The sequence below is a fragment of the Dipodomys spectabilis genome, unplaced genomic scaffold, assembly GCF_019054845.1.
Source record: "Dipodomys spectabilis isolate Male_0828 unplaced genomic scaffold, ASM1905484v1 ptg000472l, whole genome shotgun sequence".
In the NCBI taxonomy this organism is placed as follows: Eukaryota; Metazoa; Chordata; class Mammalia; order Rodentia; family Heteromyidae; genus Dipodomys; species Dipodomys spectabilis.
Genome location: NW_024871149.1, coordinates 1,187,431 through 1,213,142, shown reverse-complemented (window position 1 = coordinate 1,213,142; position 25,712 = coordinate 1,187,431). Strand labels below are relative to the sequence as shown.

Sequence of the window (25,712 nt, the reverse complement as noted above, 5' to 3'; positions counted from 1 at the left end):
TTACAGTATTCTTGGTTCATACTTTGTCTTTAGGTCATGGCATGCATCATTCCAGGCTCTTCTTGCTTTAATTTACTCTGATGAAAAAAATGAAGTTATTCTAATTGATTTCCCTTCATAGATGATTGATCTTTTCTCATTGACAGCTTTAAGGATCTTTTCCTTGGTCTGAATTGATCTTGTGCATATTATAATGTGACGGTGGGATGTCCTGCTCTCGTCTGGTCTATTTGGGGCTCTAAACGTTTCTTGTATCTCAATAGGCCTATCCTTTTGCATGTTTGGGAATTTCTCTGCTAGGATCCTGTTAACCAAATTTCCTAGACCATTATCTTCTGTTTCTAGGTGCTACTCTACACCCATTATTCTCAGATTAGGCCTTCTGATGGTGTCTTCCAATTGCTGAATACATCTATCATATTTCTGGATTTGTCATGGATAGTTGTACATTGTTTCTGTATAATATCTAGGCTGTCTTCATTTACCGAGATTCGATCTTCTGCATGGTCTAACCTACTGTCAAGACTTTCTTCTTTGTTTTTTATTCATTTTCCTTCTAATTGTTTGGTTTTGATTACTTCAAATTGTTGGAGCTTTGTTTTAGATCTTGAATGGACTTCTTTACTTCCTTAATTTGGTGTTCAGTTCTTATTCTCAAATCACTTAGTTGTTTGGTTATGGTTTCCTTATACTCCCAGTCCTTCTGTTGGGTTCCATTCAGCATTCCCTTTGTGGTCTCCCTGAATTCTTTCAACTGTCTGTTTATGGATTCCATGAATGCCTCTATTGAACTTTGTTTATTCTCGTCCCTCCCTTGCAATTCCAGTGTTACTCTTTGATTAGCTTCCTCATTTTCATGCAATTCCTGTAGTTCTCTTTGACTGTTCTCAGCTTGTTCACGCAATTCCTGACATTCTCTTTGTCTGTTTTCAGCCTGCTCATGCAATTCCTATAATTCTATGATGGTTCTCAGCCTGCTCACACAATTCCTTTATTTCTCTTTGAGTGTTCTCAACCTATTCATGCATTTCTGTATCAATCTTTGAGTAGCTTCCTCATGCTCATGAGATTACTGTATTGATCTTTGGTTTGCTTCCTCTCTCTCCCTATCATGTTCACACTGAATCATTTGCAGGTTTTCTATCTGTTCATTCACCATGTTTCCAAGTAATATTTATTGAGCTTTTGGGGAACTCTCCTCTGGAATACTGGTTATCATGAGTGGGAGTTGAGATACCAGGACTTTCATTTTTCTTGTGTTTTTCTGGCTTGTTCTGCCCATTTGATATGAAAGTTTTCTGCTAGAATACTTTTTGAAGGCATACATCAACCAAAGTCCTGCAGTTGCACAGGCAAAAGGACACAGATATAATCTAGTTCAGCAGATACAATCTATTCAACATCAAACAACTATGGATTAATGGGCTAACAACAGCAAGGACGAATTTGGCAAACCAGAAATTATTATATTTAGGGACAAATATGAGGAAAAATAGGATTAGAAGAATGTAGAGAGGTAAAAGGAGAGTGAATTTAACCAAGTTCTAATCTCAAAGAGGGAAGTGGATTGGACAGAATAGTAGGAGAGAGAAAAAAGGACAAGAAAAAATGGGAAAAACAAATATTTAAGTTTAATAAATGAGTCTTAAAAATTATCTAAGTTTAAGGTGATATTGAGAGAAGAAAAAGATACGATGAGAGGAGGGGAGGGATAGAAAGGAGACATGAAAATCTAAAAAATAAAAATTCTCAAAAATTATATAGGCCTAAAGAGATAATACTGCTATTACAGAATTTAAGGCTAAGAAGTTTTGCTTTGAGTAATAAAATTCTTGATTAATGTGTATACAATGGGGGTAAGGTCTAATATTTGACAATGGGCATATATCTGAAGATGAGCAGAACAGCAAATAAGTCACACACAAAAACAAGGAAACAGAAGAAAAATGAAAAGAATGAAAAAGAAAAAAAAAAGATAAAAGGACCAAAAGGTCAGTAGAGATTTAAACAAAGCACACTCACACACACATACACCTAAAATAAAAATTAGGAGGGGAGAAAAAATTTAATAGAAAACAATTTTTTTTAAAAACTAAAAATTAAAAAAGGTACCAAAAAGAGTTCTTTTTTTTTGCGGGGGGGGGGGGGCGGAGGGGGGGGAAGTAGATGTGAAGATCCTGTATCTCCCTGTGTCTGTAACCAGTCTCTTGGTGGAGTCTTTAGTCTGCTTGTGGTGTTTGGTTTGCCTGTGGCTTGATTGGTTTCTTAAGTCAATTTGTTGGAGCAGGCAGAAAAATGATCAGGATTTTGTGATCCTCCTCCCAGTATAGTTCAATGAGAGGGAGATCTGCTTTGAGTTTCACAAAAGAGGGAGATGGCTGTTTCCTCTAATTTGAAGATGCTGTGATGAGGCTATGTACTGGGTAGAATTGAGGCCTTTCAGCAAATTGCAGCTTTTCCCTGAGGGGTAACTTCTGAGACACTCACAGAGCCCAGCCTAGAGCCATTCTCAGGGTTTATGTTTACTGAATTTCACTTGATTGTCTAGGCTGCTGTAGGGAGGGGCAGCCTCTGGCTCTGTTTACCCAGTGAAGAAAGTCACTCCCCTCGGGGCAGAGCTTTGTCTGCCTGGGCTGGGTGACTTTTCCCAGGGAGGAGCTGAGCCTGGCAGGTCAGGTCAGGTGCCTGAGACCTCCTAAATGACTCTTTTGTTTTTTTTTTCCAAGGCCTGAGTTGGAGCTTGCTGCTCAGCTGGGCCTTTTCAATATCAAATATGGAGGTCTCCGGGGGTGAGGATGGTAAGGGTGGCCTTCCCTCCTCTGTTCCCTAAGAAGGAGTGAGTATGTCAGGATTCTACTCACGCTGGAGTCTTGGTTCCTGGGTTGTCTCTGGTCTGTGATAAGCAGGATGAAGATATCTGCTACTTATCAGTTCTTTCTGGTTTTAAGTAGAATCCAGTCACCTGCTGTGTCTGGCACCATTGTCCCAGACTCTGTGTTGTTCTTTTGGCGGCTAGGCTGCTGCCGTTGCCGCCACCACCACAACTGCAGCTAATGGCAAGTGCTCAGATCTGTCTCCTTGCCTGGATTTTCCCTCTCTGGCAAAACTGTACTGTGATGGCACACTTGGTCATTCTCTGACCTAGGACTCTTCAGTGGAACACTACAACTATTTTCTATGTGAGAGCTTGTTTAGCCTCTAGCTTCTCCTCCTCCATCCTCCCCTAAAGTAATCTGTTGTTGCTTTTTAAAAAACTGGTGACAGTTTCTCATGCCTGTAATCATAACAACTCAGGTGGCTGAGATCTGATAATCGAGGATTAATAACAGCCTGGGTAAGAAGGTCTGTGAGACTATTATCTCATTAACTGGTTACCAAGAAACTAAAAGGGCCCTGTGGGCCAAACTAGTAGAGTGATAGCCTTGAGCACAAGAGAATAGGGATTTCAATCAGGCCCTCAGTTCAAGCTTCTCATATTAAAAAATGTTAAAAACAATTTGCCATCATTTGTAATTTCAGCATCCTCAACTAGTGGTTTATTTAAAGCCAATTTGCATCTCAGTTTGCACGTATTTGGGTGGGGGAACTAAACTTATATAACATTTAAAAGAAAATAAATGAGCACAAGGGTACAGGTGGCTCACGCCTGTAATCCTACCTTCTCAGGAGGCTGAGAAATGAGGATGTTGGTTCAAAGCCAGTCTTGGGCAGAAAAGTTCCCATGAGACTGCTATTTCCAATTAACCACTAAAAAACAAGAAATGGCACTATGGTTTAATCTTGTATGGCAGAGTGCTAAACTTGAGCAAAGAAGCTCTGGGACAGCACCCATGCCCTGTATTCAAGCCTATGTCTGAAGGAAAAAAGAAAGATTTCAGGGCTGGGAAGTTGGCTAAGTGGTAGAGTGCTTGCCTTGCATGTATGAGCCTTTGGGTTCGATTTCTCAGTACCACATAAGCAGAAAAGCCAGAAGGGGCACTGTGGTTCAAGTGGTAAAGTGATATCCTTGAGGTGAAGAGCTGAGGGACAGTGCCCAGGCCCAGAGTTCAGGACCCATCATGGACAAAAAACAAACAAAAAAAAGAGTTCAAACAAACGATGTGCACAATAGACTATACACTAAAGATGAAAGATTAAATTAATACATTAATAATTAAAATGATGAACATTGTTCCAATTTTGTAGGTGGTGAATGTAGCAGAAAAAGTGATAAGATATAATGATTCATTTCTAACAACTCCTCCATTTTTCAAACTCATTTACTACTTTTAAACTAAAGAGGCACGTAAGTATCACTTTACAGAAAAACAAAACTGTACATGTATTTTAGCCTGAATTCCACATTTTATAATTTGCCTTTTAGTGAACAATCTATCTTTTCATATAAAATACTTGTGATACCTTTAATACTTCACATCTTTCCAGTATTTGGTTATATCAAAATTCCTCCCTTCCTTCTTTTCTTCCTTCCATTCCTTCATATTCTTTCCTCCTTTCAATCTTAGCAATTAAACGCAGGGCTTCATGAATTTTAGGTAGGTGCTCTACAAAGTGAGCCATACACCTGCTCTTTTCGCTTTAGTCACTTTTGTTTTTGTTGGTCATGTGGTTTGAACTCTGCACCTGTACACTGTCCTTGCACTCTTCAGCTCAAGGCGAGTGCTCTACTGTTTCAGCCACAGTGCCACTTCTAGTTTTCTAGTGGATTATTGAGATAGGAGTCTCACACACTTTCCTGCCTAGAGTTGCTTTGAACTGGGATCTTCAGATCTCAGCCTCCTGAGTAGCTAAGATTACAGGCATGAGCCACCTGTGCTCAGCGCTGCTGTAGCCATTTTTATGACAGGGTTTTCTGTTTATGACCAGGCCAGCATGGATCACAATCCCTCGATGACAGGGAGGGTTGTGTGTAGCAAGTCAGACACAGTGGGGAAACAACTTTCTCTGCCCATCACAGGGAGAATTTTGGAGGGTTGCATTAGAAATTTCTAGAAGTGGGTTGTGAGGAGAATTCTGCTTCCAGGAGTCTCTTCCCACTTCCCAGCATTCTAGTCCTGCCACAAAGGGTCTATGGTAGAAGGCTCAGGATGGAGAGGGCAGACTCTCATTTTCCTTGTCACCAATCTGTCCACAGCATCAATTGTTCCATCTTAACTATTTGGATGGACTTCTACCCTGATGATTTTTATGAGCACAAGAAACTTGACATCCTGAAAAAACTTACACAGTATGACAAGCTCAACATGCCCTCTTCAGACTTGCTGTTCTGCTTACATATTCTTCTGGACCAGCTGGAGCAATGCATGACCCGTGAGACCAAGGAAAAGAGTAAATAGTCCTTGTTTAGATGCCTTAGAGCTTTTGAGTAGGGATGGAACCTAGGTCTCAAGGGATGGGCCTGCTTTGCCAAGAGCCCTTTGTACTACCCAGCATGGCAAAATGTTCTTTTATGGACATAACCACTCATTAGAAACACCCTACCTTCTCATCAGTGTTCAGCCCAAACTCAAGTTCTACAGCTTCTCCTACTAAATCCTCATAGAAGTTTAGTCACACTTTAACTTCTAGAGTCTACTCTAAGACTCCTGTACCTATTTACATTCTTATGTTTGTGTCACTGTAGAGAACTTCCTGCTGAACTCCAGATAAAGAACCCATCAGTGATGTCGCCTATGGTGACTGATGGAGATTGGAAGCGAAAACTGGACTCCAGAAAGCATGAGAACATAGAGGCTTTTTGCAATGTGTAGAAAGGCCCAACTAGGTTTTGAGTCCTGTGGACATCCCACTGGTTCTGAACTCCACATGTGATATAGGTGTACCTGCACATACCACCAAGGAAGAAGATGATCCAGAATGTCTTCCATTGATGTTCACAATTCACCTAGATCACATCCAAACCAGTAAAAAATGTTTTGGTCCTGGAGTGCAGGGTAAATATGTGCTAATGGAAAATGACCCCAGTCTATGTTCAAGAAAACCAATAAGTTAGGTTCAAAGTCTAGATTCAGTTGAGGAAAGGGAATCTGTCCTCACAGAATATCCAGACCAATCTGTCCTTCTGCTGGGGATCCAATTTCCAATTGAGAAATAAGATCTGTCCCTCCCGAGACTCGGGAAGAAAATACTGCCTTTGATGAGGAAGTAGATCCTTTTGAGGACTCTGAGGCAGAATTTGTGTCTGAAGCCAACTTAGAAGACAATCCAGATTTAGAGATTGCTTCCCCCCTTCTTTAGAAAATCGTTATATTTCTTTTTGGTCCTGATTGTTGTAAAATGATCATTCTAGTTATTTTTCTAACGTTATTAAAATGTCAGTGTTTATGTTATATTATATAATTCATGAGCCTTAAATGTGTTTTTTTTTCAACCTACAATGTAAAGCACCATGCACATGTGTTCTGTGTGTGGGAAAACAGAGTGACAGTGGGATGATCAAGAGAGCCTACTGGATATAAAGGGAATGGTTAAATGCACAGGGAGTTGCAAGGAAGCCAGGCCATGCCTGCATGGGGTGATAAGGTGGCTACAAAAGATCTAGGACATACCAGATCAGATGACCTAGAAAGCTGTTCTGTCAATTGGGACAAATGCTACAATACTTATAGTGGTATGTGGGACTTTCTTCCAACAGTGAGTTCAATTCTATATACATATTCATTGTGCTTTGGGAAATATTGAAGAAAAATTTGGCTCCATTAACATAAAAATTCTACTTAGGGCTGAATATATTTGACAAAATACGTAAGAAATATCAACACTGGAAAGTATAAGCCATCATCAATAGAAGAAAGAAGGCTTATATAGATTGACAAACACAAAATCAAGAAGCAATTAAATCAGTTATATGGAAATACATGTTATATTCATTACGTTTTATACAGTATATTATATGATATATAAGATCAAATATGATTTTTCATACTACAAGGGCTTTTAACTTTTTCAATCTTAAGTATTTATTCACATAATATTAGTGTAAAATATTATTGGGGAAAGTGGTAATATAACTTTGATTATAATTATATGAATATATATTTTTGTGTTTCTAGATATAACACTGATTATAAATAGATGGATAAATATAAACATATATTTGTATATCTGTCTGTGAGGTGAATATAATGAAACAGGCTACACAATGTATAAAAAGGCAGTTATGAGTTAGTATATGAGACTCAGGCCTGTAATCCTAGTGATGTGGGTAGCTGGGTTCTGAGTTTTAGTTTCTCTTACCCCCATGCCACTAGATTTTCAGAGAAGACCTGGTCCCTCGAGTGTAGCCAAGCGACACGTATGCAGTAGGATCACACTCTGTGACCCCAGAGGAAAGTCAGTAGAAATCAGGACAAGCCTCTTATGCTATGACAGTCTACTCAGTTCCTGTGACAAGATGGCCATCTGTAGAACATCAGATGGAAAGTTGGCATTCCCTCCCAAAATGTTTTTGACTATCCTGAATTAAACCTTATTTCCCTTCCCAAGCTGCAAACACATAGAAATATGCCAAGGGCTCAAGAGAGATGGACAAAGACTTACAAATACATAAAATTATATACTTTTTTGGGGGTCCGGTTGTCAGCTTGAACTCTGGGCCTGGGTGCTATCCATCAGCTCTTCAGCTCAAGGCTAGCGCTCTACCACTTGAACCACAGGGCCACTTCCAGCTTATTTTCTTTTTGCTTATGTGGTTCTGAGGAATCGAACTCAGAGCCTCATGCATGCAAGGCAAGCACTCTACCACTAAGCCACCTTCCTAGCCCCAAAATTATATACTTTGTTTCAGTAATTCAATGACAAATCATCAAAGGCATATCTTGAATTTTCTTTTTTTAATGGAAATGGGAATATACACTGAGTGCATTAGGGAGTAGGTGATAGTTAGGATGCTGAGTTGTGGAATGGACTCCTGGGCATGGGAGACACTTGCCTTGGAGAACTTGTGTGGAGATGTGTCTCTGCACACAGTTTCACAAAACAATGCCCATAACTTGTATGATGTCAATAGCAGCAAATAGGTGTCAGGCACTGATCTTGCTCTGAGGTGGACTCAGCAACACAGAAAGGCACAAAGAATGAGAGGGAATGACTGCTAGCCACCAGACACCAGCTTCAAGTGCTGTCTTGACCAGAAGCTAAGATAAATTGAGCTGGAGAAGGCTGATCCCTATGCAAGGCTCCTGAGCACTAAGGACCAGGCACTATTATAGGTGTTGGAGAAACAAGTGAATGTGGCTCTCTCCTCATCAATTTCATGCTGAAAAGAAAACCAGAAATCATAATGATAATTTTTATAAATCAGAGACATGACATTGGTAGTTTTGTGGCAACAACTCCACAGCGGTTATGTGAGGAGATATTCCTGAGGAGGAGATAGTTAACCTGAGAGCCATCATCCATGCAATTAACTAGAAGCAGGTACTCCAGGCAGTAAGAGCAGCAAGTACATCCCTCATTGATGGGAAAGGATGTAACTTGCTTCAGAAAAGGAAAACATCACTGATGTGCTTGCTCGTGAAGTAAGAATAAAAAGGTACAATGAAGAAAAAAAGATCAGACATGAAGATCTGAATAAATTATATAGATATTGGATGCTGCGAGTTACAAGAAGAAAAATTCTGATGTTATTCTAAATCTGACATAACCCACTGGAACCAAAATGCTCACATAGTACCTAGACATATCTGATTCACCTAGAGAACACTTTTAAAAAGTGATTCTAGCCAGGTTCTGGTGGCTCACAACTGGAATGCGAGCTACTCGGGAGGCTGATACCTGAGGATCACGTTTGAAGCAAGCCCAAAGAGGAAATTTGGAAAGACTCATCTCCAATTAACCACCAAAATTATGGACTTGAAGCTGTGGTTCAACTGGTAGAGCACTAGCCTTGAGAAAAAATTAAAGGACAGCACCCAGGCTCTAGGTTCAAATCCCTGGACTTCACAAAACAAAAAGTCAACAAATAAAATTTGGTGCTCAGTCGATCATCACTTAGCATTCTACTTCAATGTATTTAGTATGAGCCTAGGAAGTTACATGTTTAGCAAATGCTCTCCCCTCATATTCTGCTTCATTACCAGTATTCAAACCCCTGGCATTACCAAAGTCTCCTCCCAGTTAGCATAGCAGTCTACCACTGGGAATTAATAGATATATTTTTATTAATCATAATCTATCCACACACATCAAATGAGTAGTAGCCACATTCCACTATTCTGAATGTTTTTTCTCCCCCTTTGAGTTAATAAACCTTACCATTAAAAACTATGGAATACTTATTAAATTAAGTCAACAGTCATCATTCTTCCACCCAATCTTGTAACCTAATTTATGTGTTTTTTTTTTTTTCTTTGATGTTGGTGCCCTGTATCTTGTATGTACATTTCTCTAGCTTTGGGAGGTGAAGGGGAAAAAACCAAATGCTTAACTAGGGATACAGTTTGACCCATTTTAACAATGAGATCAAGACACTATGTTCAAAAACGAACTTTACAATTTAGGCAGGGAGTGGGAAGGAGGGATGGAAAGGAGTAGTTGTGGAGGTGGAAGGGTAGGGATGGTAGGGGAAAAACAAAGGAGGAAGTATCAATGCTTGAGAGGAAATGAACTCATTACCTACCTTATGTAACTGCAATCCCTTTGTACATTATTTTTACAAAAAAAAAAACGTATTAAAAAAGATGAAAAGACCCAGAAATAAAACTACATACTTACAATCATCTGATATTCGACAAAAGAGTGAAAGATGTAATGTGGAAAAAACATAGTCTTGCCGGGTGACTGTGGCTCATGCCTTTAATCTAGCTAATCAGAAGGCTGAGATCTGAGAATGGTTGTTGAAAGCCAGCAGGGCCAGGGAAGTCGATGAGACTCTTAGCTCCAATAAACCACAAGAAAATGGGAAGTGGAACTGTGGTTCAAGTACTAGCCTGGAGATGAAATGCTGAAGGGTAGCTCCGAGGCCGAGAGTTCAAGCCCCACGACCGACACACACACAGACACAGACACAGACACACAGACACACAGACACACAGACACACACACACACACACACACACACACACACACACACACCACACATACACAGACATCATAGCCTCTTCAACTATTGGTGTTGGGAAAACTGGACATCAATAGGCAGAAAACTGGAAGTGGATCTCTGCTTGCACTAACATCAACTCAAAATGGATTAACTACATTAAAATCAGCCAAACTACTATAAGACAGAAAAAGGGTGACATTAGAACTTATAGGTACTGAGGTGGAAGCTGGGCAGCTTCACCCCGAGCACCGGTAGTTGCGCTCCAGATCCTGCAATCTCACACTGCGTGCCTTGACCCAGTAACTGCTTACTCCAGTTGGCCCCTGCAATGGGCACCATGCTTCCGGCGGCGCTTGGCGCTCAGGGCAGCTCTACTCACCACCCTGGCCCTGCTCCTCAGGCCACCGGTGACGAGGGTCCCATCTTGCAATGCGAGCACTGTGATGGGATCGCGCTGGCCCAGTGCGAGCCTCTGCCTGCAGTGCCTGCGTGTGCCGAGCTGGTGCGCGAGCCAGGCTGTTGCAGCTGCCTGACATGTGCTCTGCGGGAGGGTCAGCCGTGAGGTGTCTACACAGAACTCTGCAGCTAGGGGCTCAGCTGCCAGCTGCCACCAACCGAGCCACGCCCACTGCAGGCACTGCTGGTTGGCCGCGGGTTCTGCGCCAATGCCAGCGTCCTGGCCGGCTGAGCGCCTACCTGCTGCTGCTGGCGCCCTCTGCCTCAGGAAATGCTAGTGAGTCAGAGGAGGACCTAGGCACGGGGAGCTTGGAGAGCCATGCCCCTCCCAGCACACATAGGGTGCCTGACTCCAAGTTCCATTCCATTCATGTGAAGCTGGACACCATCAAGAAAGGTCACGCAAAGGACAGCCAGCACTACAAAGTCGACTATGAGTCCCAGAGCACGGACACCCAGACCTTCTCCTCGGAGTCCAAACTGGAGATAGAATATGGTCCCTTCCTTAGAGAGATGCAAGACACCCTGAATCACCTGAAGTTCCCCAATGTGCTGAGTCCCAGGGGTGTGCACATCCCCAACTGCGACAAGAAAGGATTTTATAAGAAGAAGCAGTGTCGCCCCTCCAAAGGCAGAAAGCGGGGCTTCTGTTGGTGCATGGAAAAGTATGGTCAGCCCCTCCCAGGCTTCGACAGCAAGGGCACGGACGACTTGCACTGCCTCGGCATGCATAGCCAGTAAACCCCACTGCATCAGTTAAATTGGAGCTCCAATACGCCTTACTTTACACAAAAGACTGCCACGGACAGAACAGTACCTGCCTACAGCCTCCACTTACATTACTTTTTGTGATGACCTGGTTTTTTGTGTGTTTTTTAAAGAAAACCAAAGTTTAGACAGAGACTTTAGAAATGTCTATTGTTCCTTTAAATGGTAAACTTGAGCATCTTTCCACTTTTCAGTAGTCAGAAAAGAAAATTAATTTCTCTGTTGCTTTCTGTAAAAATAACTGATACTCCTGCCCAAAGCAGCGGACTTGATCCCCTTCTAGAAACCTCTCCACATCTGCCCATTGGAACAGCTGAACTTCTGCCTCCCTCACTTCAGTGGCTATTGTAGAAGACACCTCCTCGTTGCCCTCCGCACTGCTCAGGCTTCATGGAGAACAGGAAGGTCAGAAACTCAAATCACCTGGACATCTCTACCATACACGAGACCCCTGGGCCTCCTGATACTATCTTTGATTCCAAGCCATGGACCCCTGGGCCACAAAGCTTCTTCATTATCTGCAAGTGACTTGATCTGCTTGGAAAATACTGGAGAGATTGAGGTGGAATATAACTGACCAAGAAAGTTCTATAAAACTGACCCAAAAAAGTTCTAGTACATTCTGGGAAACTTGTAAATGCAGATCTTCCTGACCTCCCTCCATTAGGCAGCTTTTCAAGGATGGAGCCCAGTGGAAGGCCCAGGGTGGCCTTGGCTGTGGTCCAGCAGGGCATGGGGGAGGCTGGGGGTGTACCCCACACCTCACAGGCCTCACCAGTAATGGAGTAATCGCTCTGGAGACAACAACAACAACAACAAAATGTTTTCTAATTTAACTCCTAGTTTGGGGTTGAGGATAATAAACTGTTTAAAGGCAAAAGTTTATTTTCACCCCTCATCTTTATTCTTGACCTAACAAAACAATGGTGTTTAATGTTATCTAAACAGGAAAGATGAACAGCTTGTTGAGAGAGCCTCATAGGGCACTGGGAACATGTAGAGAATACCTTGTGTTTGTTGAACTTGGAGTCCAACTCATACTTTATAATTCACACATGTATGCAGAGAGAGAGAGATATGTTCTCAATGGTTAACCATTGTATACAGCATAGCCCAACTATAATAGGATTCATACTAGATAATCCTAGATAGTGTTAATTACTAGAAGGTGTAACTATGGTTGTGATCAGGAGAGGACACTCAGTCCAGGCTGGGCTTTTCTCTCCCCAAGGCCAAACCCATGGCAGTGTTGGGTGTGTGGCGATTGTCCTGCCCTACACAGCAGAGAGCTCTCCTTAAGAACAAAAAGAGGTCTCAAGACAGTCTGCCTACCTATTACGAGCTTTCCTTTTTTTCTAAAATTTTTTTGGGGGGAAAGTATTTTTGAAAAATTTTGTCTTGTGATGTATTTATAAAAGTAAATAAAGTTTTACCATCAAAATAATAATTAAAAAAATACTTATAGGTACTGGCAGGAACGTCCTGAATAGAATCCCAGGGGCATAACAGATAGGAATGAAACCCAACAAATGGGACTACATCAAAGGAAAAAACCTACACAGGCTAGAGACATAGCCACTAAACTAAAAAGACAGCCAACAAATTGGGAAAAGATATTTACCTGCAATACATCAGACAAAGGGCTAATTTTCAATGTATACATGGATCTCAAGAAACTACCCCTCCCAAAACTAATAAACGAATCACCAAATGGGCAGAGGAGCTAAGGAGAGACTTCTCATAAGAAGAGGTAAGAATGGCAAAGAAACATATCAGGAAAGGTTCATCATCCCTGGCCATAAAGAAAATATAAATCAAAGTAATTCTGAGATACCATCTTATCCAAATATCTTGAATTAGACAACAAATGTTGGTGGGGAAGTGGAGAAATTAGAAAATGGCAAGGACATTTGCACAACCATGTTCCTTGCTGCTCAATTCACAGTGACACGAAATGTACACAACCCAGATGCCCCACAATAAATGAATGGAACCAATAATTATGCCATCTATATACAATGAAATTTTACAGAGCCATTAGAAAGGATAAAATAATGTCATTTGCAGGGAAATGGATGACACTAGAATAAATCATGTTAAGAAAGTTTAGCCAACATCAAATTGACAAATGGTACCTGTTCCCCTGATATATGGAAGAGAGGTTTAAAACACCATCGGATATGATATACTGAACAGGATTCTAGACATCATTTACAGTAAGAACAGAAGAGGAAGCATTTGGCAAAAATCACAAAGTTATAATACCCAAGCACCTTTTCTACATAATACTATATATATATATATATAATATATATATATATAATATATGTATTATATATTATATATATATATATATATATTGAATTGCAATGATAAGGAAACAAAGGAACTTTTCTTAATTTGTCTTTTCATTTTCTAATGAGTCTGTATTCTTCACCTAATATACAGGGAAGATGGGGGAAGGGCACAGAATTAGTGGGAAGTGGGTGAAAAAATGCAGCAGCAGAGCCCTCTGGCTCTACTGGACATTGATGAAAGTGAACCATGCAAGTCGAGGGTCAAGATGGGAGGGAGGGTATGGAAGAGAATGTGGGAACAGATGAGATTATGTAAAAGGAAGGAAATGTACTAGTTACCTGACATACAGAAAGGTAACCCTGCTCTATATAGCCGCTAAAACATTTTTTTTTGAAGAAAAGTGTTCCCAAATGAGAACATATGAGAATAAGAAAATACAGAGCAGATAATTCTTTTTTATGTCCTTGGTACCTGATAGTTTCAATCAATAGCTATTGTCCTACCAACTGAGTCATACCTCTAAACCCAAAAGTCCTTACAATATTCAAATTTTTCATTGATTTCTTCATATTTTCTATTTTCTTTTTCATATGTGTGTGTGTGTGTGTGTGTGTGTAAGAAATGGAGTGTGATCACAGGATCTAGGTGCTATCCCTGAGCTTCTTTTTTGCTCAAGAGTACACTCTACCACTTGAGACAAAGCTTCACTTCTGGATTTTCTTGAACAGTTTATGGGAGATAAAAGATTCACAGGGACGTTTTGGCACCACTAGATTCAAATCATCATCTTCAGGTCTCAGCCGCTGGAGTAGGTAGTATTATAGGCATGAGTCAAGGCTTCTGGCTTATGAATTGTTGTCCCTTTTTTAAAAAGATGGTGCCAGTGGCTCATGCCTGTAATCGTAGCACCACAGGAAGCTGAGATCTGATAATTGAGGTTTAAAGACAACCTGGGTAAGAAAGTCTGTGAGACTATTATCTCATAAACTGGTTAGCAAGAAACCAGAAGGGGCACTGGCTCAAACTGGTAGAGTGATAGCCTTGAGCACAAAAAAACAAGGACTGCCCCCAGGCCCTGAGTTCAAGCCCCACATATAAAAATATGTAAAAAAAATTGCAATCACTTGTAATCTCAACATCTTCAATTGGTGGTGTATTTAAAGTTAATTTGCATCTCACTTCGTATGTATTTGAGGGGGAACTAAACATATAACATTTTTTTTTTAAAAATGAACAGCTGGGTTCAGGTGGCTCATGCCTGTAATCCTACCTTTTCAGGAGGCTGAAAAATGAATATGGTGGTTTAAAGACAACCTGGGCAGAAAAGTTCCCATGAGACTGCTATTTCCAATTAACCACTAAGTGGTTTAAACTGGTATGGTAGAGTACTAGCATTGAGCAAAGGAGTTCTGGGACAATATCCATGCCCTGTGTTCAAGTCCTATGTCTGAAGGACAAATAGAAATCAGGTCTGGGAAGTTGGCTCAGTGCTAGAGTGTTTGCCTTGCATGTGGAACCTTTGGGTTCAATTCCTCTGTACCACATAAGCAGAAAAAGCCAGAAGTGGCACAGTTGCTCAAGTGGTAGAGTGCAAGCCTTGAGGTGAAGAGATACGGGAAAGTGTCCAGGCCAGAGTTTAAGATCCATGATGGATAAAAAGCAAACAAACAAAAATATTCAAACATTTAAATGATGTGCACAATAGACTATACACTAAAGATGAAAGATTAAATTAATGAATTAATAATTAAAGTGACCAACATTGTTTTGATTTTGTAAGTGGTGAATATAGCAGAAAAAGTGATAAGAAATAATGATTCATTTCTAAACACTCATATTGTTTTAAACTCATTTACTACTTTTAAACTAAAGGAGCACATAAGTATCATTTTACAAAAAAAAACAAAAGTTGTACATGTATTTCAGCCTGAATTCCACATTTTATAATTTTCCTTTTAGTAAATAGTATCTTTTCATATAAAATACCTGTAATCCCTTTATTTAATACTTATCATTCTAGTATTTGATTATATCATAATTCCTCCCTTACTTCTTTTCTTCACATCCTTTCCTCCTTTCTATACTAGCAGTTAAATTAAGGGCTTCATGCACTTAAGGTAGGTCCTCTAAAAGGTGAGCCACATGCCTGCTCTTTTTGCTTTAGTGACTTTTTTTTTTTTTTGGTCATGTGGCTTGAACTATGGGCCTGGAGACTGTCCTTGCACTCTTCAGCTCAAGGCAAGTGCTCTACTGTTTGAGCCACAGTGCCACTTCTGATTTTCTGGTGGTTTAATAGAAATAATAGTCTCACAGATTTTCCTGCCTAGACTGGATTTGAACTGTGATCTTCAGATCTCACGTCCTGAGCAGCTAAGATTACAGGCATGAGCCCCCGGCACCCAGCTCTGCTTTATACTTATTTTTTTGGGGGAGGGGCTGAACTCTGGGCCTGGCCACTGTCCCTCAGCTCTTCAGCTCAAGGCTAGCACTCTACCACTTGAGCCACAGTTCCACTTCCGGCTTTTTTTTATTCTGCTTATGTGGTGCTGAGGAATGGAACACAGGGCCTCATGCATGCAAGGCAAGCGCTCTACCACTGAGCCACCTTCCCAGCCCTGCTTTATCCATTTTTATGGCAGGGTTTTCTGTTTATGACCAGGCCAGCATGGTCTACAATCCTTTTTTCTACCTTTTCTGAGTAGATGAAATATAAAGCACAATGCATTGTGTTCAGATATTGATTGAGATCCAATATTGTGAATGTTTCCCTGGGCTAGCCTCAAATCATAATCCTCTCTGTATCAGTCAAGACCTAATAGCTGGCATTACAACTATGAGCTACAATGTGTGGCTCAAATTTCTGACAACTAGAACATATGAACAAAGTTTTAATAATTTTAAATGTTGAATTTGAGGAAAATGAGTGCTTTTATTTGCCTAGTTTCAAATTTCACCAAAAAACACAAATACACAAATATTAACTTTTGATTTCCTATATTAAATAAGCAGATAAACTTTAAAAAGCAATTAACTATTTAAAGAAAATAGCTAGGACTGGAAAGGTGGCTCATTTGTAGAGCGCTTGCCTTGCATGCCTGAGGCCCTGGGTTCAATTCCTCAGCACCACATAAGCAAAAAGAAAAAAGCCAGAAGTGGCACTGTGGCTCAAGTGGCAGAGGGCTAGCCTTGAGCTGAAGGACTGAGGGACAGCGCCCACGCCCAGAGTTCAGGCCTTACTATTGGACACCCCCCCCAAAAAAAAAAGCTAAATAGTAATCATCCTTACCACTGTAACTTTGGACTTAACACCTTGTCAAACATTGTTTACATCATAGTTGGTTTTTATGGGCAGTATATTCCATAAACGGATCATGCCACCCCCAATGTCGATGGTCAAACAGCCTATATGCACAGGTGTGAAAGCAAGGCTGTAGGCCATCACACGATCCATGCTCTTATATCTGACTTGCTTTGGAAACAGGATTATTCTTCTATTCTACTTTCTACAAAGTTGCATGATTAGCAAGCATGATTTAGAATGAGAATGGCCTCATACTCCATGTTCCACGTAGGAGTCTTGCTTTCTGTATATCACTCCCATAAATCTACATACTGGACTTGGCTTTATTGTTTCAATGTTGTCTTATTTGTAGTCTTCTATATTGTATTGAACCCTTATACTTAAACTCAGAACTTCTTTCTTCTATTATTGCTATTGTTTCCCTTACTGTTAGCACATGTAAACTTGGGAAATAATGAACAGCACGTACACTCACAAAACGAATGTTCTGAGAACCTTCTTCCCATTTAAAATTTGCCTTAATTGACAGAGAACTTACAAAGTTTGAACTCAATATACTCATGTATAATGTATTTATAAGCAATATAAATTTCATATTTTCTCTTTAATAAGTTGTCTCTGAAACACGTGTTACCTCAGGTCCAAAGGTGTCCTAGTGTTATTTCAGTGAAGCCAGAAAACATTCATTATACCTCAAGCAGCACCATCGATTGTTGCTGGAAGTAACTGTTACTGGATGAGGAAACTGACCCCAGGAGAGCAGTGGAACATAGAGGAATAACAAAGTCCAAATTACCTTGTGCTTTCCTTTTTACTGTACAAGAAAAGTATCCCAAGCCTTGAAGGAAACTCTATCCCTGGCTTTTCCGAGTGTGTTTTTTACTCATATAAAATTTTTCTGTAAACTTCTAGTTTTGAGAATATTACAAAAGGAAATAATGTACCATTTGAAGGCCAGCATAGAACAAAATGAAATCACGTTGTTTTAAAAGTGTTCTCCTGCAAAGGAACAAAGACATGAAGGTTTTAAAGTGTCTTATGGATGGATATTTCACCCCTGAGATGATTCTCTTGATGCAGGAGTCAGTTACCAATTCCTTTGGTCTGGTCCTGAGTTCCTCAGAGCATTAAGGATTCCAAAAAAGCAGGATCCAGTCAATATGATCAGCAAAAGAAGCCTCTTCTCTGATCAGTACACCTTTAAGGAGGGTCCCAAAGAAATATCTGGGATTTTTCTTTGCTTGTTTGTTTAGTTGGTGCTGGTTCTGGGTCTTGAACCCAGAGGCTGGATCCTGTCCCTGAACAGTTGTCTTTCCTGCCCACCTGCCCCCAAAGCTAGTACTCTACTGCTTGAGCCAAAACTCCACTTCTGGTTTTTTGGTGTTCAATTTGTGATAAGAGTTTGACACACTCTCCTGCCTGGTTTGGTTTGAATTAAGATAGTAAGAAAGCTAAGTGACATCAACTGTGTGGACTTCTCTTTTGAAACAAAAATATTAGATGAAGTTTATTGTAAAGCTAGTATTTGACAATTTATAAAGGAAGAGAATATGTCTAGCAAAGAAGCCATAACTTAAATAACTCAGCAAAAGGAGGTGCACTGAATCATTTTGAAATTATTTTTTCTGCTTGGGAAGATTATTGATCTTGTCTTTCCTTTTGGGGAAACTTAAGGTAATATTTGCACTTTTTGTTGGTTGTGGGACTTGAACTCTGATCCTGGGCGCACTCCCTCAGCTCTTCAGCTCAAGTCGAGAGCTCTACCGCTTAAGCTATATCACCACTTCTGGGTTTCTGGCAGTTAATTGAAGATAAGGGTCTCATAGACATTCCTGACCAGGCTGGCTTTCAACCACAATCCTCTGGTCTCCTGAATAGCTAGGATTCCAGGCGTGATCCACCAGCACCCAACACATATTTGCGTTTATGTGCACTGAATGACACTATATAATGGAACACAATATATATATGGACACAATATATATTGGACAATATATAATGGACACAAATAATGGAAATTTGAATCGAATGATGGCATTGCAGCTTTTCAGGAAATTTGAGGTAACAATAAATATGTCCTCCTTTCCATGTTGTTTCATTAATCATTAACAACTCATGAGCTATGGGACCCTTACATTAGCATCCTCTGCCATCTGTGTAGGTGTATTTAGTATCAGGAAATGTTTATAGAGAAATATAGAAAGACAATTTTTAGAAAGCAAAGAAGATAAGGTATGAAGGAACAGCACAGAAGGAGATACATCTTTTACACAGAAATTAAGAAGTAGCCTAAGAGATATAGAATGCTAATGGTAATGAGAAATAAGACTAGGTGATAACTATTTGTTCAATAACCAAAAATGGTTCTCTAAAACAAATTCTGGTATATCTTAGTTACTGTCATTTATTCATTAACTCTGGAATTATACCTTCTCTTCTGTCACAACTGTTAATTTGCCTCTGCTGTTTTGGTGCCATAAATGACCAAAAATATTTCCAAATCTCATTTAGACTACCCTTCTCATTGTGATTAGCAGTGACCATTCACAAACCTGGAATCTTTGAATTTCCAGAATTAATCTTCACCTGACATCTAAGCACGTTCAAGCCATTAATTGCTGTGACCTAATGAACAAAACTTTTTTTTTCAACACAATATACTAATATAAGTAACGTACATGAATTAGGGAATACTACTGTCAGGTGTCAGTATGGCAGGAGCAATTATATATACCAAGTATGGGTTCCTTATTTTGTATTTACTAACTAATATTTTTTTCCTAGTCAAGGGGCTTAAACTCAGCACTAGGGAATAATTTCTGAATTTATTTATTATTTTTGCTCAATTCAATCACTCTACCACTTGAGGCACAGCACCACTTCCAGTGTTTTTCTGTTCAAGTGGTACTGAGGAATTGAACTCAGGGTTTCATGCATGCTAGGCAATCACCGTATCACGAAGCCACATTCCCAGAGCCCTAAATGACTTTCTTAAGTTGATATTATATTTTTATTCCATAACTATGTACCATAATATTGGCCTGGTGCTAGAAAATGATGTAGAATAGAATACAATAAAATAAATCCAGTAAGGCTAGATGGACAATGAATAACCCTCACAGTGTAGCAAGGGCACAGAGGTCTTACCTCATGGAGATGTATCAACACGATGAGTGTGACCACTCCTGACCCCCAGCCCACCTCCAGAACCAGAATGAGTAGGCCAAACTTGTGTTCCAGCCACCTGGGGACATTGGGCCACCTCCTACAGCACCCATTCTACCAGTTCCAGTCCCGAGAGAGAGAGAGAGAGAGAGAGAGAGAGAGAGAGAGAGAGAGAGAGAGAAAGAGAGAGAGAGAGAGAGAGAGAGAGAGAACCAGAATTACAGTTAAATCCGGTGCCAGTGGCTTAGAACTCTAATCCTAACTAAACAGGAGCCTGAGATATGAGGATCATGGTTCATAGACAGCCCAGGCAGGAACATCTATGAGAATCTTATCTCCAAAGAACTACCAGAAAACTGGAAGGGGCACTGTGGGCTCAAGTGATAGAGTGCTAGCCTTGAGCTGAGGAGCTGGAGAACAGTGCCCAATCCTAGAGTTCAAGACCGATGACTAAAAAGAAGTGGACTTCCCACCACAAGAAGTGGACTGAATAACACCCATTGTCCTAGGGAGCATGGTAGAGAAGTCAGGCCGAGCTTCCTGTGAACTTGAGGTCCTAAGTAGGTCACCTGGCTTCTCTGTGCCTCAGTTTCCCCAACTGCAAAACTGAACAAAGTGAAGGATCTCCTTCCACATTGGGATAGGGTAATAATGAAAGAGAGTCATGTTTCAGTTCATAATTCCACACCTGTGGCACGATTAATAACAGGCCCCACCTGAGCCCTTACTGGTATCTTCCGGTCATATGATCACAGAATTGCCAAAAACTTATCTGAAGGCTGCTCCCTTTCTGCCTAGCCATTCTTCAGAGATCTCTCTATATAAATACCTTGTTTCCTCACAACTGTCGTATGAGGAGACTGAGGTCCAATGGTTGAGGCCCTACCAAGAGCTTCACGTGTGGTCAAGAATCCTCTGCTGTGGACTGAGTTTGGGATAATCCATCTAAACCAACGACTGTGCATGGTGCCACATGTCTACCATCCCAACTAGAGAGGACCAGGCCTGGTGGAGCATATCTTTCACAGCAGGACCGCGATCCAGCCCAGCCTGAGCATATATTTAGTTTCTATCTCAGAAATGCTCAAGACAGAAATGTGGCTCATCAGAGCCGGGGAGAGGAAGCAAGCATGGGGGTCATGGTGTCCCCAGGGGGGATGTTTGACCCGGGTTGCATTGGTGTTGGGGTGGCCACTCACCTGTGCTGCTGAGAGAATCTATTGGCAGCTGCTCCAAATGGGGCAGCAGCTATGGCAGCAGCATTGTGGACACATGAGCCCAGAGCAGATGACTAGGGGCAGAGACCAGGTCGGGGATTTAGGCCTGCTGGCAGCACGCCATTGCCTGAGGTTTGAAACCTGGCACCGCATGAAGGGAGGGAAGGGGCCGGGTGGGGGTGGGAGCATCAATTTCCTACTATACTCCAAAGTCACCTCGAGTCTCTTCCTCACCACTCAGTCACCTCTACCTTCCTCAACTACTGGTAGTGGTGTAAACTAACAGAGGGAATCCCAGTGCTACCTGGCAGCATGGAATGTGGGCGTGGCCAGCATTCTTGTATCCCATTGGTCAGAAAGAAACATGAAAGAATCGGGGTGTGGCCAGAATCCTGTGAAGCAAGCAGAATGGGTGAGTGTCAACAGGCCATCGTGGGGCAATTTGAGCTGCCAGGATGTTCCCAGGACTTGAGAACGAGCCCCAGGGGTTAACAAAATAAAAACAGATTGACATGCAGATGGCAGTATGCTAATAAATATATATATTTATAGAGTGCCAGAGATATCTATACATAATTCAGTTATTTAGACTATTCCTACCAATTCCTGAGTATTCATTATGCATCCATGTAAGTAATGTTATTGTTTAAATCCTTAAAATATTAATGAAAGCACAGTGTCCTGAAATTATTGGGTCCCTCTAAGTAATAATATTCTTTTAATGCTTCATCAAAATTAAATAAAATCAACCAGCCTTCTGAAATGATGCTGTTTAATTTTATGGGATCACCATGCACCATGAACTCATTCAACTGTGACATTGAGAAAATTCCAGTGTTATTCCTTTGGATGGGAACCAGTTTCTTAGTATCTCCTGCCACTGGCTGGTGTCAAGAAAGGGGATTCGAAACGAGGGCCTATGATGCCACGTGGGCCTATAGCTTCCCTGATAGTCTGTCAGCCTTCAGCAAAGCAAGGTGAAGTACCCTTTGCAACAGTGTCATTCAGACCCAGAAGGGTCACTGCAAAGGAAGAAAACATAAAAGGCCACATTTTTTCTGTGCATTGATTTCCCTGAAAGACCTGGGGTTCTTGGATCACAGGAGCACCTGTGTGTCCAATGGCTTCACCCCAACCTAGGGTGATCGAAGCTGAGGTGGACTTGCCACTACCTGAGATCAAGCCCCATGCTGAGAAAAAATTAGCTCCCTGGCTTGCAATTCACACCGTTTATTCTTACAGGCTTTGGATTTGAACTCAGGATCTGGGTAAATCTGCAGCAATGTGGATAAAGGAGAAGATCATCTTACATGAAGATAAAAAAGTCAGTCCTGTTCACTAGTCCTTAATTCAAGACCCAGCCCTCGAAAACATGCTATTTATATATATTGTAAAGATAGGATTTATACTTACCTATAGATGTTCAGTCCATATATGTTTGGTGTGGTTGTTCTTGGTATCTTTTGTTTTATTCATTTATTTATCATTGATTTTACGATGATGAAACCCATTGTGTTTATTATATTGATGACAACCTGTCAGAGAACATCTAGATTTGAAAAAATGTTTTCCATGATGCCTGGCCCCCAAGATACTCAGAGAAAAGGAAAAAAAAAGTTTCACACGCTCCTTACTCCATGATTCACTTGTTGGTAGTGCTGGGATTTGAACTCAGGGCAAAGAAAAACCAATTGGTCTATCAGTCAAGGTGATCATATGAACCTGTGAGCAACTAAGGAGTGTGGCCAATCCCAGAATCTGACATTGATCCCCAGGGTGGTCGACTATAGTCAGAAATTCATAATTAAAACATAGGATCTATATTGACATACATGTGTGGTCAGCATCTTGTGTTCAGTGCAATTATTCTCCTTATTTTGTCTCTAATTCATGCAGGTATTGTGTACTTTAATAAGCATGGTGACAGGTATAACTGTACTGACATGGATGACAACCTGTTCCCATGTTTACAGAGTTGCCTATGCATTCTCCATCGTATTTGAGACCCAGGAGAGGATAAAAGGTACAACAACTGGCTTCTGACATCAGGATGAATCAGTTGTCAGTGCTGGGATTTTAGCTCAGGTCTGGGTAACTCTGTTGCACTGTGGGAGAAGGGGAAGCTCACCATCTTTAAAGAGTAGAATGTCAGGCCTGGTGCAGGACCTGATTTGAAGCCCCAGCACTGGACAAAATAGCAAGCCCACCTTTTTTAAACATAGGATTTCTCTTTACCTGCAGGTGAGGTATGCATCTTGCATTCAGTGTAGTTATTCTTTCTATTTTGTGTCTTTTTCAAGGATGTATTGTGTATATTATTGCGTATGAGGTGACAGACATAACTGCTGACATGAATGACAACCTATTCACATGGCTAAGAGTTGCCTATGTAGCATTCTCCATCCTCAATGAGACCCAGGACATTCACAGGACAGGAAAACCTGTGCCACCATAGGCTTCTCACATCAGAATGAATCTTTGGTAGTGCAGGAATTTGAACTCAAAGCCTAGCAGGCCCTATTGGGAAATGGGTAATGGTGAGCACATCAGGCTAAGATCCACTAAGGAACTAGGCCATTCCTGGCACCTGAGATGGAACCCTCATGGGGGCCAATATAGTCATAAATTCATAATTAAATAGAGGATCTATATTTCCAAGCATGGGTGGGTGGCATCTTGTGTTTGGTGTAGTCATTCTCTTTGTTTTGTGTCTTATTCATTGAGGTATTGTGTATTTCCTTGAGTATAGGATAACAAATATAACTGTGGTGAACTGGATGACAACCTATTCCCTTGAGTATAGAGTAGCGTATACATTCTCTTCCTAGCTGAGCCCCAGAACTTTCCCAGTACAGGAAAACAGGTGCAACGACTGGCTTCTCACATCAGGGTGAATTTTTGGCAGTGATGGGATTCGAACTTTGGGCCTAGGAGGCCCAACTGCCCAATGGGTCCACGTGATCACACCAGACTGTGAGCCACTAAGGAGCTGGGCCATTCCCAGGAACTGAGATCGAGCCCCAGGGAGGCCAAAATAGTCCTCAATGATCATTGAAACATGGGATGTATGTTCACATCCGTGTGTGGACTGCATCGTGCATTAAGTGTATTCTCTTTATTTTGTATGCTATTCATGGGTGTATTGTGTATTTTCTTGAGTATATGATGACAGGTATAACTGGGCTGACATGGATAACAACTTATTCCCATGGCCACAGGGTGGCCCATGCATTCTCTGACCTAGTTGAGATCCAGGACTTGGACAGGAAAGAAAACAGGTGCAACGATTGACTTCTGACATCAAGATGAATCTTTTGGCAGGGCGGGGAATCTGAACTCGGGACCTAGCAGGACCAAGTGGGGAATGGGGTCATATGAGCACACCAGCCTTTGAGCCACGAAGGAGCTAGGCTGTTCCAAGGAACTGCGATTGAGCCCCGCCCCCGAGGGGACAGCGGGGTGCACAACAGTCATCCATTCATAAGGTGAAGGTAGTATGCAAATAAGTACACATTTGTATAGAGTAGGAGAGATGGTAACCTGTGGTGGAATCCAATCTGTGTGACTACCGATTCTTGGATCTTTCCTGATGCCTCCATTTCATACTGTGATGATTATTGTCATGCTTCATCAACTGTTCTTTACAAATAATCGATACCCCATGAGTCTTGCCTATCATTTCCTACTTGCATCATGCACAAACTTCTCATTCAAGGTTGAGATCGATTACATTCCATGACTCATCCCAGGTCCAGAAATGAGTATCTCAGGATCTCCCGCCATTTCCTCTGCATAGGGGGGCTGAATTCAAGCCTCAGGCCTGGAAAAGATATTCCTTATATACTTTTTTTTTTTTTTGGTACACTCGTGCGACTGAACTCTGGGCCTGGGCGCTGTCCCTCAGCTCTTCACCTCAAGGCTAGCGCTCTACCACTTGAGCCACGGCTCCACTGCCGGCTTTTTTTTCTGCTTATGTGGTGCTGAGGAATCGAGCCCAGGGCCTCATGCATGCAAGGCAAGCGCTTTACTATTGAGCCACCTTCCCAGCACTCCTTATGTATATTTTAAAGATAGGATTGATACATCTGTACAGATGTTCAGTCCATATTGTGTTTGGTGTGGTTATTTATTTAATTTCTTGTTTCATTCATTTATTTAGAATTTATTTTATTGACTCTGATGACACCTATACCATTTATTACATTGTTTACATCCTGTCACAAAACATCCAGATGTTAGATATGTTCTCCATCATGCCTGGCAGTGCCAGGATCTGAACTTAGTGCCTAGCAGGCCCAATTCATGATTGGGTGAGTTTGATCATGGCAGCCTCCAGTCAATGAAGATGTCGGGTGGTTCCCAGGCTCTGGCCAAAACAGCGATACATGAATAGGCAGACAGAGGTATACAAATAAAAATATATATTAGTAAAGTGTTCCATACCCGTCTATCTATGATGGAATGA

General features: G+C 41.2%; 1 pseudogene; it reads left to right on the top strand.

The window, feature by feature from the left end:
- The first annotated feature begins 10,379 nt into the window (after nt 1–10,379).
- LOC122098294 lies at nt 10,380–11,299 on the top strand (annotated as a pseudogene).
- Nucleotides 11,300–25,712: the final 14,413 nt, after the last annotated feature.